The sequence below is a fragment of the Trichoplusia ni genome, chromosome 9 (genome assembly GCF_003590095.1).
Source record: "Trichoplusia ni isolate ovarian cell line Hi5 chromosome 9, tn1, whole genome shotgun sequence".
Classification (NCBI taxonomy): Eukaryota; Metazoa; Arthropoda; class Insecta; order Lepidoptera; family Noctuidae; genus Trichoplusia; species Trichoplusia ni.
Genome location: NC_039486.1, coordinates 13674771 through 13692519, shown reverse-complemented (window position 1 = coordinate 13692519; position 17749 = coordinate 13674771). Strand labels below are relative to the sequence as shown.

At 38.6% G+C, this 17749-nt stretch overlaps 1 protein-coding gene across 3 annotated transcripts in view; it reads right to left on the bottom strand.

Annotated features, from left to right (window-relative positions):
- Positions 1–17749, bottom strand: part of LOC113497287 (kinesin-like protein CG14535) — a 564341-nt gene that overhangs the window by 80323 nt on the left and 466269 nt on the right. The window lies entirely within an intron of this gene.

Here is a 17749-nt window from a genome sequence, read left to right as displayed (position 1 = left end):
AGACACTATTTTATATCATTACACATGCGACAGTAACACGCCGTATATTTTCTCTGAGTAACAAGTTCGTTAGGAAGTTCGTGGCGTACATTCGAGAAGAAAAGTAACTTATCCTTGTTTTACGTCAACCTTTCAGTAATTAGTTGGTCTTGCGAATGTAGGTTGCGTTTTGTGTGAGTTAATGTTAGATGTGCCGTTACATTTAGTTACTAATTAAATATGTAGTAAGAAGAATGTGTAATGTAGAGCTGTAGCGCTCATTTTGGAAATTGAAAAAGTTTTTTGAAGGCAGCGCTTTACGTAATTTTCTTTTAAAGTATGTCATTTTTGTATTTTTTATACAAAATCATTTCGAGAAATCGGAACCTCGATAAATTTTCGGATATGAATATGTTTTATTAAAAACACTTTTGCCATTAACATTACTTCAGTTGACAATACGTACAAGTTCCAAAATTACGTAAGTACGATAAAACAGAACGATAATTGTTGCGAATCGTGAGTTATGACTGTTTGTTAAATTTGAACTCTCGTAGATTCAGCGCACCTGAAACTTTCAGGCAATTTCAAACACAATTTATTATTGTTATTAATATGTGATTAAGAGCAGTTTTCGTTTGCATGTTTGGTATACGTCATGTACAGATGAAATAATGACCCGTAAGTGCTTTTGTTGAACTATTTTTGTTTAAAGTCACGTAGATGAAGATTTACAAAAAGGACCATCATTAAATACTGTCTTTACACGAATACTTTCTAGATTAAATACTCATTTTGAAGATTAAAATAGAAATAAATTAAAATTACTCGTCACCAATACAAATTCCAACAAAGCATTATTCTAAATGGCAATGGTGCGTTAAAAAATCTTAATTAAAATTTCCATCAAGCGTGCAGGCGTGACGTTCAGTTACTGGCCCCTTATTGTCGTACTCTTTCACAGATTAATAACGAGAGACACAAAGATGGAGACGTTAAAACCTTCCCAGCAACAAAAGTACAACTGTAGATAAAATGAACAAGTCTTGTGGGCTATGAGGTCTGCGGGAAAAGGGGAAAGATTAGCGTAAATGAGATCAGATAGTATAATCTAACGTGTTCCTCATATTCAATGTTCCAATAGTTTCTCTTTCGGAAAACCTGTTTCGAATTTCAATTTAGAAATGTAGATTATCGGGAAGACTTCAATCTGCTTTCCGCATATTCATCACGTATGATCAAAACTGTTCCTTATATACTAAACTAGCTGCTACCCGCGACTTTGTCCGCGTGGTTAGAAGATATAAGTTATGATTTATATCTGCCCTGTTTCTTCCACATTTTCCATTGTATCTTCACTCCTATTAGTCGCAGCGTGATGGTTAATAGCCTAAAACCTTCCTAAATGAATGGTCTATTCAACACAAAAAGATTTTTTCAATTTGAACCAGTAGTTCCTGAGATTAGCGCGTTCAAACAAACAAACAAATTCTTCAGCTTTATATATTAGTGTATATAGATATAGATGAGAAAAGTTAGTGAAAACTGTCTGAAATTAAATAACTTTTTACACTAACATTTAATAAAGTTGACAAGCGTCGACAGTCCAAACAACTTCATGGCCGCATGCAAAAGGCGGGCAGTAATTTAAAAATGCTCGAAATTTTTCAAAAGGAGTGGAAGAAGTGGGCTCGCCTGAGGGGTAGGAGGGGGGGGGGTGACACACCTGGGGAAGTTTTCTTCATCCCATGAATACAAAGAGGATCTGGTTAAAGATCTTTAAGTTTATGCGATGCCTTATCGCGATTGGTATACGAGTGTTGCAAGCGAATTTCCTTTTAACGTTTTTAAAGAGTTTCTGCTGGGAATGTTCGGCTTTGTGGCAGTGGGTGAGAATAAGTTAAGGTTATGAGAATCGCTTTGGTCTCTTTTCAACAGGTAATTGCTAAAGTTTAAATTTAAGTAACGGTAATGCGCAGTTTTATTTGTGAATGATTGCTAGATCGCGCTTCACATGATAATTTTGATTATATTCAAAAACGTCTTTATTAACACCTTTCTAATTTCTTTTTAACTATATTGACTATTCCCCAAACTGAAAGAAAGCTCCCAAAAATTCCAGCAGACCTAATCATTCAATTCTCGCGATCTCCAATCTCAACCTTCCGAAATTTTATTAAAGTGAACCATTTTTTCGTTCCATTTTCCAATAATAATCATTTGGCATCAATCAAAGGCCTCAAAGGACAGATCGGTGGGTCCCGAGATGTCCGACTTAAATAAATTAAAATTTCGCGATTCCAGCTAGAGGCAGTTCGAGTCATCGGATCCGCTGTTGGCTGATTACATTATGTAAATTGCAACCCACCCTCGCCTCCTTGTCATTTATACAACCCAGATGTTGAGAGAATGGATGGGTTTTGATTTTGGACCTGTTTGTGTTTGTTTCAGAGTATAGGCGCGCTTCTAAGCGATTAAATTTGCAATAAGTATTTTGGTGTTGTGTGGTAGTTATTCAACCGCGAGTAATTTAATGGTATTTTCATATAAAAAGTCTAATTCCTATATTTCTTAATTCACGACAGTAATAATTTATTTTTAACTTTATTGACCATTCCTCGTATGAACATAAAGTATTTTGCATATAATAATAACAATGATAAAAATCCTATACCACCTAAATATTAGATCAAAAAAATAAGCCAAAACACTTCCATAAAAACGTCATCATTGTAAACTTCTGAAATACATTTTACATCCGCGTAAAGACATTTCGACGCCCTCGTATCGGGGACATTGTTAGATTAACGTAAAGAAGTATGTTTCTATTTAAAACTCCCATCTTTTACAATACGATCCGCTGCCGATGACAGGCGATAACCTGCGAGATCGATTTTACTTCATAAACGTCGGTTCAGTCTGCCAATGATTTACAGTTGCATTCAATACAATTTTATATCGGGAAGAATTTTATTCAGCCGGTAAAGGAATGCTGAATTTTCAGGATCACGGTATTTTGATTGAAATCGTTGGTGAAGCATTTTGAAAATTGTTAAAAAGGTGATGTGTTTTTTAGTGTAATACTGTGATATGTTTGAAACTGTCTGGAAATTTAATTGATCCTCAGATGTTACAGAAGAAAAAAACGTAAGACAAGAGTATAATACAAATGAAATATAAAAAGGAAAGAATAAAGCAGACTTCAAAGCCATACAAAAAAGTTTGTTGGAACAGGTTATTGCGCTATTTTAAATTCAAGAGAACATGTTTCGAACGCACCATCTGCTTCCTCGGCGTTAAGTTTTGCCGCGAAATTGTCCACGAAACTAGTTCCGTTTTAATGCATACGAATTATAACAATGGTGCCAAGAATATCTCATAAAAATAAAATTAAAAAAGAGGTTTTGACGATCAAAGAGGCAAGACTCCTACTACTTTAGTGTAAATCTTATGAAAATCACAAAGTTTCTTATTTAGCTTTGAACCTTCAACAATTATACAAATATTACCTGAACTGCTTAAAACTTTTCTTGCTTAATATACTTTTCAAAAACCATGTATTAATTTTTGTCTATGTTAATCTCAAATTTCAAAAGAAATTTAGGATGGAAGCAACAATAATGGGCACAAATCCAGAATTAAAACAATTGCATAATACCTATGAAATATCAATACTGCTTAATAACCAATAAGGCGGTCACAACATACGGAAACAATTTTTATTGCGCTTACACCACACGAGTGTAAGTTTAAAGGCTTGGCGCGCCGCCAATTTATTACATTTGTGGTGTGAATGGGTGATGTGGTGTTCGTCAAGAGGTTTCGGATAAATAAAAGTTCCGACAACTTCACTACACGTAATATTTATATTGTTCAATCACACATAGTTCACATACACACAGTCTTATAGCACAAGCAGAGCTATAGAATAGAAGGAGTGCTTGAAGGAGAAAGGTGGATAGGCAAGCGATAGTGATGACGAAAATATTAACAATAACACGCTGGTGCGTGCGGTAGCCGTACAGCATTCGGTTAGCGGGCGACACAGGCTTCGCGAGCGAGATAAGTGGCCGACTGGCGCGGCGCGGTGAGTAGCGGCGCGCGCGCCGGACGTAAGACCGATCCGGTTCCAACCGGAGATGCAACGCGTTTCCAATGCGCCTCGCCGCAATGTGTATGCCGTAGTATTAGATAGTTAGTAGTTTTATGTGTACTGATATTTTGTTATTATTGTAAATATATGTATATAGGTAATAAGGCTTTTTATGTATAATATATTTTAAATAAATATGAATTAAAAATGAATTTGTTACGTGTAGATATAAATATAGTAAATTATGTATGTATTGTTTGTAAATGTGTGACTGAGTAGGCTACATCACTCCCCCCCAGAGACCGTCACTACGGGCGATAAAAATCAGGAAAACGAACTGTGCGGCCTGAACGCGTCCTTCTGACGTTATCCTGAACTGGCTTGTCTTGGTTAATAGGAGATGGATCAGGGAAGGAACCGGGGTTGGGGTTAGAAGAAGGAGTGTGAGTGGGGGTAGGGTTGGAAGTTGGGTCAATCAGTGAGTAGGCCGGCTTAAGGCGGTCTATAGACACTGTGACGGTTTTACCCTTATACATAATTTTGAAAGTTTTGTCACTTCGTTCTAATACTTCATAAGGGCCGGTGTAAGGGGGTTGTAAAGACCCACGTAATGCGTCGTCCCTCAAAAATACGTGACTTGATGTCATTAAATCTTTGTACATAAATATTTTGGACTTATTGTGACGTGAGGCCGGTGACGGTTGCAGTTTTGATGCAAATTGGCGCAGCCGAGTGGTGAAGTCCGATATATCGGAGGCATCGATAGGGGTCGCTTGGAAAAATTCTCCAGGCAAACGTAACGGCTCGCCGTAAACCAGCTCGGCTGATGACGCTTTGAGGTCATCTTTAACTGCGCTCCTAATGCCTAATAGCACCAAGGGCAACGTGTCTACCCAATTGCAATCTGCGTGGCACATTATGGCTGCCTTTAACTGTCGGTGGAATCTTTCCACGAGCCCGTTACAAGCTGGGTGATACGCGGTTGTTCTACGATGTTTGAATCCAATCATTTTTGCGAGATATTGAAAAAGTGAAGATTCAAACTGTCGGCCGCGATCAGTGACAATATCTGTTGGACATCCAAACCTGGATATCCACGATATCAATGCCTTCCCGACTGTATCAGCTGTCATATCCGACATCGGTATGACCTCTGGCCAGCGTGTGAAACGATCTACAGCGGTGAAACAGTAGCGGTATCCCTGCGAGATAGGGAGAGGGCCAATAATGTCCACGTGGATAAAGGAAAATCGAGCGCGCGGAAGTTCGAACGAGCCAAGTGGAGAAGATACATGGCGATGAACCTTAGCGCGTTGGCAAGACTGGCATTGTCGGGACCAGTCTCGACAATCTTTGCGTACCCCAGGCCAAACAAACCGGGCAGCCACCAGTTTAGCCGTAGCGTTGGCGCCAGGGTGGCTAAGACTGTGGAGGCTGTCGAAGATTTGTTTTCTCAACACTTTGGGGACAAACGGCCTGGGTGAGGTGGTACTGACGTCACAATAAAGTTCAGCATGGGAGTTAGGGATACCCAACTTCTCCAGCCGGAGTGAAGAATCTCCCCGTAGAAGATGAGTCAACTCCGGATCAGTCGCCTGGGAGGCAGCCAGTACGTCAAAATCGATTGGCATCTGCAGTTCCTCGATGCGCGACAGTGGGTCAGCGACAACATTGTCCTTTCCCGAAATGTGTCGGATATCGGTTGTGAACTGCGAGATGTAATCGAGGTGGCGGTACTGCCGGGGCGAACAGATAGCTTTACGTTCGCTGAAAGCGTAACTGAGCGGTTTGTGGTCAGTGAATACCACGAAGTGTCTTGCCTCTAGCATATGACGAAAGTATTTAATACTTTCGTATATGGCTAAGAGCTCGCGGTCGTAGGGTGAGTACTTTTGTTGCGAGGGACTCAATTTCCGCGAGAAGAATGCCAGAGGCTGCCAGGCGTCGTCTTTAAGCTGCTGCAGAACTGCACCCATTGCCAGGTCAGATGCGTCTGTTACCAGGGCGAGTTCGGCGTGACAATCTGGGTGTGCGAGTAATGCTGCATGGGCGAGACTGTCTTTGCACTTGTTGAAAGCTAAAAGCGCATCGCCAGACACGTCGACAGGTTGTGATGCCTTTACACGGCCTGTAAGCAAGGCATTTAAAGGGGCTTGAATTAAAGCAGAGTGTGGTAAGAACCGCCTGTAAAAATTGAGCATGCCTAAAAATCGCCTCAATTGTTTGACTGTCTTAGGGACAGGGAAGTCATTGATTGCCTGTACCTTGGATTCCAGGGGTTTGGTGCCAGATGCCGAGATCCGGTAGCCTAAAAATGTTACCTCGCGTGCGCCGAAGACACATTTGGAGGTGTTGACGAGGACGTCATATTTCTTCATGCGACTGAAGAGCTGATGAAGATGGTCTTCGTGCTCGGCCTCGTCCTTGGAGAAGACTAAAAAGTCATCTAAGTAGGCATAACAAAACTCGAGGCCTCTCAACATTTCGTCAACAAACCTCTGAAATGTTTGACCTGCATTTACCTGCATTTACCTGCATTTTGTGGGCAAAGTCATGGATATGCCTAATAGGATAACGGTCTGGTATGGTCCGCGCATTAAGCATACGATAATCACCACAAGGGCGCCAGCCGTTGTCCTTCTTAGGCGCAAGGTGCAAGGGTGAAGACCAGGGACTTTCAGAAGGACGCGCTGTGCCGTTGCTAAGCATGAGCTCGAATTCACGCCTAGCTATTTTGAGTTTATCAGGTGCCAGTCTACGAGGGGTACATGAGATAGGAGGTCCTGGTGTAGTCCTGATATAATGCAAGGTGTTGTGTTTCGGGACGGTTGGTGTGCCTGAAGGGCGTGTAATTTCCGGAAACTTGCTCAGGATGTTGTGAAAGCGCGTGTCGCCTGTCGAAACCTTAACCGAAAAAACATTAGCATTTACTAAAGAAGCACTGGCTGATAATGTGGTAGTGTTATCAATTAGGCGTTGATTGCGGCAATCTACAATTAAGTTATAAAAGCTAAGGAAATCAACGCCTATAATAGGTCTAGTTACATTTGCTACAACAAAACGCCAAGCAAAATTACGCCTTAAGCCTAGATTTAAGTTAAGCTCAATAAAGCCGTAAGTGTCGATGACGCTTCCGTTGGCCGCGCTGAGCTGAAATTCTGTTTTGGCACGACGCTCTCGAAGCGCAGAACGGGGGTAGACGCAGAGGTCGCTGCCGGTGTCTACCAGGAACTGGGTGTTCGTGCTGCGGTCGGTGACGAAAAGGCGACCTGAAGAAGATGGGCAATCGTCTGTCGCCATTAGCGACCGCCCGTGGCATTTCCCGCTTTTCTGTAGTCGCAGGGCTTGTTACACTTATTAGCCCTGTCCCCGAACTTCGCATGGAACCAGCATATCGTGTACTTTTTATAGCTGGAGCTGGATCGGCTTCTCTGACGTGAAGATGAACGCAGTCGTTCACGCGGTCTCGAGCGGCTGGAGGTCGCGCAGCAGGAAGCACGAGTGTGCTCTTCCAACTTGAGGGTTAGTTGCTGGACCATCCTCTTCAGCTCCGCGATCTCATCCGATGGGTGTGAAACGGTTGCACTGTGTGATGACGTCGCGGCGACGCTGCATGGGGACGTCAACTCTTGAATGCGGTCAGCCAAATCCGCAAGCTGCTCCAGGGAGTGTGTCGGCTGCGACGCTAGCACTGTCTGGATGTTATTTGGCAGACGGTTGCACCAAATAGACCTGACGAAGTCCTCAGGAACAGATGGGCCGGCCAAGTCTTGGAGGTGCCGTAGAAACTGAGATGGCTTTCTGTCTCCAAGCTCCTCGTGCGTCAGCAACTGCTTGACCTTTTTCTCATGCGAAGCAGAGAGTCGCTTGATGAGTTCTGTTTTAATTTTGCCATACCTGTTCTGGGCTGGAGGGTTTACAATGATGTCCTTCACAGCTTTGGCGTACTGGATGTCCAGGTTGTTGGTGACATGCGTGAATTTTGTGCCGTCGTCGGTGACGTCATGGCTGTCAAATTGGCCTTCAATCAGGGCGAACCACAGTTCCGGATCCTCAGGCGAGAATGGCGGCACTTTAATTTTCGCGCGACAAATTTCACGTCCGTCATTGGACACGCGCACTGCCTTCTTTCGCCGCGTCACATGGCCGTCATTTCTCGAACCGGCTGTTTTTACAGAATCACTGCTGTCGCTCATTTTGTATCGAGTGTACCAACCTTCAGTCTTCGTGTCCTTAGGGGTCACCAGTTGTGGTGTGAATGGGTGATGTGGTGTTCGTCAAGAGGTTTCGGATAAATAAAAGTTCCGACAACTTCACTACACGTAATATTTATATTGTTCAATCACACATAGTTCATATACACACAGTCTTATAGCACAAGCAGAGCTATAGAATAGAAGGAGTGCTTGAAGGAGAAAGGTGGATAGGCAAGCGATAGTGATGACGAAAATATTAACAATAACACGCTGGTGCGTGCGGTAGCCGTACAGCATTCGGTTAGCGGGCGACACAGGCTTCGCGAGCGAGATAAGTGGCCGACTGGCGCGGCGCGGTGAGTAGCGGCGCGCGCGCCGGACGTAAGACCGATCCGGTTCCAACCGGAGATGCAACGCGTTTCCAATGCGCCTCGCCGCAATGTGTATGCCGTAGTATTAGATAGTTAGTAGTTTTATGTGTACTGATATTTTGTTATTATTGTAAATATATGTATATAGGTAATAAGGCTTTTTATGTATAATATATTTTAAATAAATATGAATTAAAAATGAATTTGTTACGTGTAGATATAAATATAGTAAACTATGTATGTATTGTTTGTAAATGTGTGACTGAGTAGGCTACACATTTAATTATATTTATGCAGAGAAAAGGCTTTGAAATGTAGACGGCAACAGCATAAAGCCTGCAAAGCCAATGTTCCAAAATTTATATGAAGCCTAGACTTCAGACATGGCAATAGCAGTTAAGTAATGGATTATAATCTACATAATATAGGCTCCACAAAAAATGATAACGTTATCCTTAAAAATGAGGTCACATCTTTATTCTCAAAATTCTTCCTCAACTCTCAAGCCTTATTATAATAAAGCACAGATATAACCATTCTCATAACCCGAATTTCTAATCCAAAACTCTCAAGAAATCAACATTCATTTTCCATCCGAAGTTGGAGAAATTTGTTAAAAAAGTGCCGGGTACAGGCAAATAAGTCGAGGCGGCTTGCCCGGGGCGCATATTAACGAACCCGTGTTCGCCAACGTGCTGCGGTAGGGTTACCAGAATGCAAGACTGAAATGTTCTGGAAATATGGATTGTTCTGTTCGAAATTCGGTAGGCCTAGTCTACATTTTGAGTCTATATTTTAAACACAGGCAATTATTTTAGTCTCTGTAAATGAAAGGATGCAAAAAGTCCACATAATATGGAAAAGAAATATTCAAAAAAAGGCTCAGTATCAATTTATATAAATCTTTGAATATTTTAATGCGGCAAAAAGTCAAAAGAGTTATAAAAACATAGTTGCATCGAAAGAATATTTTTGATATTAGATTCAGAAACACTCGAAATTGTATCTAGATGTCCTAGAAACTCCACCTGGACTGGTGACAGCACATTGGCTGCCACTCATGAATTTTAATTCAGCAGGAACTACGCAACGTGGCTTAATCCCAGACGACGTAGGGTCTGTCGTTAAGCTATTCGAGATAGTGATAGAAAGGACTTTGGTTCCTTCAAACAGATTCGTTGACTTAACTTGTGTTTTTGCTTTTTTACGTCGTATTTGCTCTTCTTTATACTTTCTAGTCAAAAAATGTATAATGTTTAGTTTTGTGTTTAGCGTACTGCTAAAAAGTTTTTATACCATTTTACATATAACATTTACAAAATGTAGTAAACTATTAAAGATACTGCAACATAAAACATTGACCATATAACTGAAAGTCTTGTCCAAATAGAAATGCAACACTCCCAGCCCAATTACTAAAACATTTCACTTCTCTCAAAACAAAAGCAAAGGAAAACAAGATCCAACCAATCCTCCAGAAAGAGCCATAAATTATTTCGCACGAAATACAGTCGGACTGTCAAAAAGTAGAGATAAAAAATTGTATCTGCAGAATGTCCGACGGGCCTCGACATATCAATCATCTGCCGAGATTGGATCACGTCTGCCTCCTACCAAGGGTTCAATCCTCGCATGGAAATTGCTTTCGTGAATATAAGCGTTAAAAGATGTTGTAATGTCGAAGATTTCCCTTAATAACGATTGAGTTGATCTGGTTGCGAAGTTTAATAGGTCAGGCGGTTTTTATGATGAACTTCTGAAGAAATTAATATATAGAGAAAAATTGTACCAAATACATCAGAATTGTATCCACTTTAAAAATGTTTCCTTTCTTTGATTTCGTTCCTCCTCATGTGTTGGTCGAGGTAAAGCAATAAAAGTGTCCAAACTGACGAAAACGAGAAATTTAATGTTACCCACTAAGGAATTAACTGATCAAATCCGAAACAAAACAAATCCCATAAAATCGGCGAACGAATGGCGCTGTCCAAACTGGCCAGGTGTTTCGCGCATCAACCGGGCAATACATCGGAACAAATGGACGAACGTGACGCGAATTCCCAAGTTGACCTAAATACGTGCAATGAGATGAGCCGATGTTTTATTTTACGAGTAAACAATGCTATGGGGACTGTTTTATGGCGAGTGTATTGTCTCTCGCTTTCACTTTGAGCAAGTTCAAAGTAAACATCTAAATTATTAAAGGCCATCGACCGATGTTCTGTTCTTCAAAGACTATCATTTTATGTCAGGTACTGTCAGAAATTATGTCCGTGTATTTTTGTACATGTGACTTGTATCAAGGAATAGACACGAAGTAAAAAGTCTCCAGAACAGTTATGTTTTCCAGAATTCAAAATAATTTTTATTGTTATTACGTCTGTATTGAAAGAAAATTAATAATTCTGTCGGAATTTTTAATATGATGAACATAATCATAATTTTATTACTTCACTTTCCTAGACTCCAGTACATGACACAATTATGACGTCATGTCACCGAATAACATCCGCCGGCAATAAACTCGCATAGCATTAGCCGTCAATATCCGCGTATTCGCATATCCGCGCCAATTTCACAAGGATCCAGAAAAGCGGACAGGTTTCGGAAGAGGAATACAAAATGCGGATATTGCGGAGGGCGGCCAGCCAAGCGTGTACCTCCTTATTCGGACCCACGGCTATTAGATCCAAACGGTGATTCGGTAATTTCGACCGTTTATCCGATGTGGAGATGTTTTGTGATCGTGATTTGATTTATATCTTTTAAAGGAATTTTTCATGACATTTATTGGTAAGAAAGAAGGCATAGTTATAAATCAAATTCGATAAAATTGTCTATGAATTAAATTCAAGAAAAGGCATTGTGAAAACGATAAAAATATTTTATTTTCGTGAAATCCTCTTTACGACTACAATTACATTTATTCATTTCGACAATTACAAAAATTTCAGATTCAACAAAAAGTGCACTCAAACAAGAGTACCATTGTTTTAAAATATTACCATTCACAACACGTCCAAGCACATTTATTGATCAATTAAACCAATACAGTTCATCATAATTACTCTGAAAAGGTTCACTATTTTTATGAACCCAGGAATATAACCCTGCATGATTAAGTAGTAATACATGTCACCAATTAGCTATTTTTGTTCGACGCGTGACCGAAAACTATTGGATGAATATTATACTCATAATAATTTGTCAGTAGTTGCGTGTCGTTAATTAATAATAAGATGTTTGTGTGGTTTCAAATGCGGGGTCGTTCGAAATAGATGGTACTCGTTTTAATGGTCCAAAATTAGCTTGTAACCCTCTCGAAAACTCATTCACCGTTGGCGGTAAAAGTTCTAATAAAATATATACATACGTATTCAGATTTAAAGATACCTGGAGTAATATTTCCTGCAAATTGCCGGTAATTTTATACCATTTTTTTATCTATAGAAATATTACACACGTGTCATCTAAGACGTGATGCAAATCATAACGCTAGGATTTTCCTTAAAACTTACCAAAAATGTCGTCATATTTGACACGTCGGACGACTGGCGTGGCCTGAATCAGAATGAGCTAAACTTCCTGAAGACTCAAGATTTATGTTACACAAAGTTCCGTATGTCGGATACCGCAGATTTGGCGAAAGATGAACTCCGAATATTACTTATGATAAGTTACGAACAGATGAAGCTTAAAGGACCAAATAACTACATTTCAACAAAATCATGAAACGCGTGAATGAAATAAAGAATGGGAATAACCTAAATGCTGAGTATAATTTAAGAAGCCGATAAATTGCTAAGATTAAAAGTAAATTAACCCTTAATACAAAATACTACGGCACAAGAAGCGATACATTACAAGCCCCGCAATTATTTTCGCCTAAATGGAGCAAAATAATGAAAAGCACAAGGTTAATAACACTCCTAATTAGTCTAATAATAGGTCACTTGGCATGTTTCTGGTACATTTAAATAACTTACAAGAAGAAAATGATATCCATATCGTTAGCTTAATTAATACCTTAAAGGGTATAAACATGTAGAAAAAATTCGCCCAAAATATGTAAAGTTCGTGCAATCGAGTAATAACAGTAGGCTTTGACATTTTTACATGTGTACATTCTACTAATTGTAGGTAATTAATATGGTTTATTGGTTATATACATTTCTAATGGGCATAATATTCCGCATGTCACAGTAGGAAAAAAGAAATTATATTTAATGAAACAACACGAGAGGAAATGCTTGATCTGAGAAAAGTCGAATTTCAGGTAAATAATATGCTGAAAATGATGGATATATTATTTTCATTATTAACTGAAACTTATTTTTTGAATAGCGGTTTACATACGCATATTTATCGGGAGAGCCCAACTAGCTTTGGACTCAAACGGAGTTCGTCATCGTAAACTGACGCGGCGGAAGTCAACAGTTCGTTATTAAAATAATTTAGATTCCGAGTCATAAACCTTGTATAATAAAATATATCTCGCACATACATCGCACAGCTAACAAAATTGAACACAATAAACTTTTAAAATACAGTGCATGCAAAATTTGGAACTCTCGACTCCATTCATTTTCCAGAATACTATAGCACGAGATTTATAAGTCAATCTATTTTACGAAATATTTTATCGTTCGCAACAATTCAGTCCGTATCCGATACGCTTCTCCAAAATTTACATTTTGCGTGACCATAATCTATTGTAGCTTCCGAAATTATTCGATAGTTCAATTTTAAACTTAACTCAATTCTGGATAGTTTGATGATGGATATTACGTGGAATATTTAAATGAGAACTCCAATTTTGGAATTTATTTTTGGATGGATGTGATAAATTTACTTATAGGCTTAGAATAAACTCATATACTTAACTGTAGCGTGATATGTCAATGTATTGGTGAACTTAAATTTAGGAGTAACTTGGAGTCATGGTACGCCTTGGGATAAATCATTAAGCTTTTGACTTAGCAAACTGTCAATAAATTAATAAGAAGAAGTAAGTTACAGGAAAACGAAAACATTCGTCAAATATTTGTAGTATTTCACACGAACGAAAACATAAACCGGTGCACATTACCCGAGAGCTTGTCAAAACGTTAGCACCCATAACATTCCCCAATCACCGTGGTAACCCGATTACGTGTCATAACGAAGCCACTCTTCCAAAAATAGTATATACAAGTAATAAAAGACCATCATAAAACCGCAACAATATTGGAGAGGACATAAATCCTCGTAACACGTCGCGATGCGCAATAAATTTACATTTTAAAACTGATCACTGCGACATTACAGCACTTTAATATTAGCGGGCGGCTACAGAGGGCGCTAGTAAGTTATGGTGTGATTATCGACGGGAATGAGTTATGGTGCGCCAGTAGTTAGACGGGAAACTTTATTGTGTTTGATTTAATACCCCTTTTGTTTGCGGATTTTTTGATGTAATTGAGATGTTCTGCCGCAATTTGGAGTTAATGGCGTGTTTCCTTGGGGAAATAGAGAGGAAAAATGAAATTTATGCTACTCAAGTTTTTAGGTTTTGCTTTTTAGTTTGGTTTCATATTTTTATATTAAGAATCCACTAATGGATATATCGTAAACTTGTAGGATGGATATCATTAGGAGAGCGGAGGACCTGGTGTTAAAACGATATTTCGAAAAGTTGTCTTTACTGTGCCAGCTGATATTTACAGAGTTAGCTTCAAAAATAAAATAAACGTTATTTTATACCAAGACGTGGTCATATGGAAATAGATACAAAATACTGCTGACCTCTCTCCATTTTCAAGCTCTTGTGTGTTCTCGAACAAAACACTCTCAATACTGCAACTTATGACTCCATTTTAGACCTTGCACATACAGTAGCTGCAGTGGCTCTATCTTGCCATTTTATTCCATCAACAAGACTCCCGTTTCCCTAAAGATTTATAAAACTAAACAAGTCTGTTTCAAAGAGTTGCTCTAGTCTTAAATTGATCAATTTAAAAGCACCGCTCTACATACAGTTAGGTGAGTTTACAGGCGAGACGACGACGGAACGACATTGTCAAGGGACCTCGACGACATAGCCTAACAAAACGTATTATGCGGTTCTTTCCCAAAGGAAGTCGTCTGAAGAAACTCCAACGAAACATTTTCTTTATTGTTCAGATTTACTTTTTAGGATGTGTCGAACTGTTGCTTTAAGATTGACTGTTTTGTGTTTGCAGGTGAATGAAGTGAAGATTAGTCTCATAGTACTCAATCGGAGCTTTTCAGACTACGATAGAAGTGATTTTTATGTTACTAAACATAAATGTTTGTAAATTTATTAGTTAGTCAACTTTATTCAGTCAAAACATTGATTCGCAAATGTTCAAAACAAAAATAAACAATTCTATAATGTTATTATAACATTCGGGGAAATTGCCATTTTGATAACGGAAAACCGTGTGAAAATGTATGAACTCGTTTTTTAAATATTTACGCATCAACAGAATTTTTAATATGGTCTAATTAATTGATGGTATTCGAATGAATACAATGCACGGATAAAACTCCAACCTCAAAAACACTGTATTTCACAATTTGTGGAATTTGGCGAGTTTTTCTTTAATTAAATTATTGTGTCGAGAGTGTTAATAAATTTGATAGCTTTCGTGACGTGCATGGTTTTCTGATACGTATTGACTTTATTATTGTAGTATTGAATGGGAACCTCTCTATATCTTTGATTAAAATAAAAAAGTAAATTAAATGCTAAGTAGAGTTTGTATGTATTTATTTATGCTTGTTCTTTATTTCACGCAAAACCACTTTACGGATTAACACGGAACTTGGTACACAGATAGTTTATATCCAGGATTAACTCATAGGGTAGTTATTATCCCGATTTTTTCTCGTGGGATCATGTTCGATTTGTAGCACGGGCCCGGGCAACAGCTAGAAACTCATAATTTTTTAATTGTTAAATCATAGTGATCAGAAAAATACAAATATTTAACAAAAAAGTTCATATTAACAGCCACACATACGACCCCGCATCAATCGACCCCTCAAGGTATATTTACACCTACGTTGTATGAAAAGAAAAACATTGTTTTCACATTCTCGTCTAGCGTGCGAACACAAAGGCATAACATAAATAAATAGTCACTTTCAGTGTAAAACAAACGTTCAGTGTGAAGCGTGCGTTAAAATAATAAACGTTTTTTCAACGCTCCGTGCACCAAATGTCTGCGATCTTTCTGTGTACTCATTGTATCGATTTTACATCCGGCTCCGAACTAAAATGGGCGGCCCTAACTATTAATACTCGATCGATTTGCGATGTTAACTCACCTTACAGTTTTAATCGGAATAGTAATAGTATTAATAGTAGTTTAATATCGATAAGATTTTAAGATTTTTTAATACCAATATAGCTTCATTAATCCATACAAACTTATGTTTCGAGCTCTTCTTAGGATTTCTTAGCCAAAGAGTAAAAAGGAATCCTAGCGATTGCTGTTCATCGATCTGTTCGAGTATCATCAGGTAGCACCTAATGATCCTGTTATCTGTTACCTCAGAAACAAGAAATACTGAAAGTAAAGGACGAAGTAGAGCAACAATTGTTGCGGACACAATAAGTTGTGTGACAAATTAAATTCCAAAGATTCCCATGACTCAATTTATTTCCTTTTATTTATAAACCTGTTTATACAAACTGCTAAATAGTTTTCATTATTAAGCCTATTTCATTTTCAGGCTCATAATCATAGCATTATAGAACTATTCATTTCCTCCCCTATATATTTTATTTCCACATCGTTAGGTTCCATGGTAGTGCCACCAAATTGACCAAACATTCAATGTCCGGTACAGCATGCAGGTAGCGACGAATTGCTACATTTACACCGACATCCGACGCGTTTTGTTCTACTCGACGTTTACGATTTTTGTACAGTTTTCGTTGAAAGACGCGCCACAAAATTGGTGTTCTGTATTCATGTGTATCCAGTGTAAGGATTTGTAGTTATCGCTTACGTGGTTTTCAGTTAAATCGCTTTGATGTCCTAGTTAATAATCGTACTATTAACGTCATTTTGTTACACCAACATAAAATTTTCTCCTTTCTGTTACTTTACCACTTGACAGTAGTTAATGTTTCCGTTGAATTGAATCTTTGAGAGAACTTTATACTTACATCGCTTTAAATATTTGTGACTTCAATATTTTTTATTGATATGATTATTTGCGCTCAGTCTCTATTATTTAAAGCGCTTTTCGCCTAAGTGGAAAATCACACGCTCAAAGACGAGCAGACAGCTTAAGAATTCGTAGAACATACGAAAGGTTTTTCTAGGTAGAGGTCAACCCACGACACGTCGCGTGCTGTAGTTTTGGAATGGTGACCACTATACCACTCGGCTATCCGTGCAGTCAATTGTGAACAATATTATTATCCTCATGAAACAAAATTACTCCATATTTTGACAATACAAACCAGTAAAGCCCTAAATAATGTAAAAATAAATGTCTTGAACTAGCTTTATCAAAACTCGAAAAAATAGGACCACCCAAAAACACTTTCACTATCAATCATCGGTCCGTGATAACTAATTACAATAGTCAATCATCTGTCAAAACATTTGTAACAGGAGATAGTTCTGTATTTATCAGTAGTACTGATACGGTCAATGCCGGCTCGCGGTTCAACAATGGAGATAAAGTAATTTGATACGTTTGTCCGACGGCTATTGACATTTAAATGTATTTCATGTTTTTATCATTCAGTACGGAAAGCTGTTTCCATTTCTGCTTTTTGTATCTGTGTATCGTTACTGCATGAATTTAAGTGCTGCTTTAATTTGTAGGTATTTGTCAACCTTTTTGCCTCTTTAACTGAAATCTTTTGTAGATATTTGTTAACTTCAACTGTGTATCAGAAAGTTTTGAAGGTAAACACATGGGTAATAAATGGAATATAAAGGGGGTGGCAATTAACATATTTTTTTCACAAACATTGAAGTCACAAAGACGACCAGACTCAGGACAAATAATGGTGGATCACGCAAATACCTATCCTGCGCGAGGGTCAAAACCGCGACTTGTCGCGCTCAGTGAGTTAAGCATGG